General features: G+C 53.6%; 1 protein-coding gene across 1 annotated transcript in view; it reads right to left on the bottom strand.

Annotated features, from left to right (window-relative positions):
* The window catches only part of HMGB1 (high mobility group box 1), a 5267-nt gene extending 4769 nt beyond the window's left edge, over positions 1 to 498 (bottom strand). Inside the window, exon 1 of the mRNA XM_007471430.1 lies at positions 358 to 498. The gene's annotated coding sequence lies outside the window, so the exon portion shown is untranslated. The remainder of the gene's footprint in view (positions 1 to 357) is intronic.
* Positions 499 to 1855: the final 1357 nt, after the last annotated feature.

The following is a 1855-nucleotide window of genomic DNA, read 5'->3' as shown; positions in this document are numbered from 1 at the left end:
CCGCGCACGCCGGCCGCCCGAACGCTCGGCCCGGGGGCCGAAAACACGTTAAAAAATTTTTTTAATGAAAAAAAATTTTTTGCGCCAGTCAGCGCGGAAGCCGCCGGGGGTGGAAACTCGCGGGGCTCGGGGCTCGCGGCGCCTCCGGCAGCCCGGGGGCCGGGGCTCCGGCGCGCGGCCGGGCTCCCGGCGCCCGAGGGGAGGCTCGCTCCGTGCGCAGTTCCCCCCACGGTCCCCCCTCATTTGCCTTTGTGTGGATCCTGACCCGCCGGCTCCCGGCCGCGGGGATCCGGCCGCCGCGCGGGCTGGGGAGCTGCCGGAGGCGCTCTCCCCGCCGCGGCGCTGCCCCAGACTCACCCTCCGCGAGGCACAGAGTCGCCCAGTGCCCGTCCGGCTCTCACTTGCCCCGGCGCTGTCTCTATGGAGCTCAATGTACTGCAATGGCTGTGAGAGCGGGAGCCAGACGCAGCCTCCTCACTCTCTCCGCTCTGTAACATTACTCTCCAGCCAGCGCGGCTCCTATTGGCTACCGCCAACTCACGGGGCTCGCTCATTGGCCCGATACCTCCCATTGTCCTGACCAGAGCCCGTTTGCTATTGGCTGTCTCCGGGGACACGTCATCAAGGATTGAAACAGCGCGCAAATCTGAATGTGTGTGTATGCCGGGCAAAGAGGCTGAGGCGGGAGAGGCAGAGGCAGAGGCAGCAGCTGCTACGGGAAAGCAGAGCTCTATGGTGTATGTGTGCATGTGTCTAACCCAAGCCAGCCCCACGCCCGAGCGGCCGCCGGAGCGAAAAGGGCCTGACTTTTCCACAAGTGTCTCCAGCTCCTCAGGCAAAAGAGACACCCACAGGCCTCCCCCCCCTTCTCACCCCAAACTCACTTCCAAAGCCGTTAAGATAAGAGGCCCCAGACTTTTTAACAGACCTTCAAAAGTGAGAGCGACACAATGAGATCACGGCCCCTGAAAACCGGGGTTTCTGCTCGTGCAGAGGGGCGAAGGCAGCCAAGATTCGAGCTCCTCAGCAACATATGGTTGCATTACACTCTAGATCTCTGGGAAGGCAGGGCTTTTCCTATAAGAAAGTGACACGATCCAGTCAGCCGGCTTTAAAACACCCCTTTTCTGGGCTCCTAAACCCGTACGTCAGGCTTGCTGAGCAGCTGAAACCTTGACTCACCGAACAGGCATTTAGTTTCACCCTTTTTCTTGGTTTGATCGAGTTTCACAGCTCGTCTAGAACTTTTTATTTAAATACAAAGCACGGTCTCAACTTCCTGGAAATCAAATGATTATTCCATGTAATTAAAGCACACAGCCACTTCGTTTTGATACGGGGTACTCTAGCAGGAAATGTTTGCGAGGGCCTGCTAGAATTAGCAAATTCATTAGAGACCACCTTTTTAACTGTTTGGCTGTTTTATTTGACTTGGTGTGGATTACTGTTATAATCAAACGAATCCTTGTGATGCTATCTTTCCCTCCCATCACACCACTTAGTGCATCCATGTAACTGCTCTAGGATTACAGGAGTTGTAGGTATATTGTTACCCGGAGGATTAGATAGAGGCAGAGAGTGTGTTTCTCTAACTCACCAAGCTGGCGGTATTAACAGCCATACTTATTATGTCTGTAAAGAAAAATCTGCTAGCTATAATAACCAGTTCTGAAGACTTTACGGTTATATCAGCCCTTTATGAAACTATTATCTATTCCTCTGTAGCCTGAGCAGACCACACCCCTATTCAGTTATAACAGACTTCCCTTTTTTTCACTCTCTGATGGTATGTTTATACACTTCTAAACCCACCAGCCAATTCCTCCAAATGTAACAGACCAAAGTTAAAATCACT

This window comes from Lipotes vexillifer, unplaced genomic scaffold (assembly GCF_000442215.2).
Source record: "Lipotes vexillifer unplaced genomic scaffold, Lipotes_vexillifer_v1.1 scaffold543, whole genome shotgun sequence".
In the NCBI taxonomy this organism is placed as follows: domain Eukaryota; kingdom Metazoa; phylum Chordata; class Mammalia; order Artiodactyla; family Lipotidae; genus Lipotes; species Lipotes vexillifer.
The sequence above is the reverse complement of the archived record's forward strand: the minus strand, read 5'-3'. Positions and strand labels throughout refer to the sequence as shown.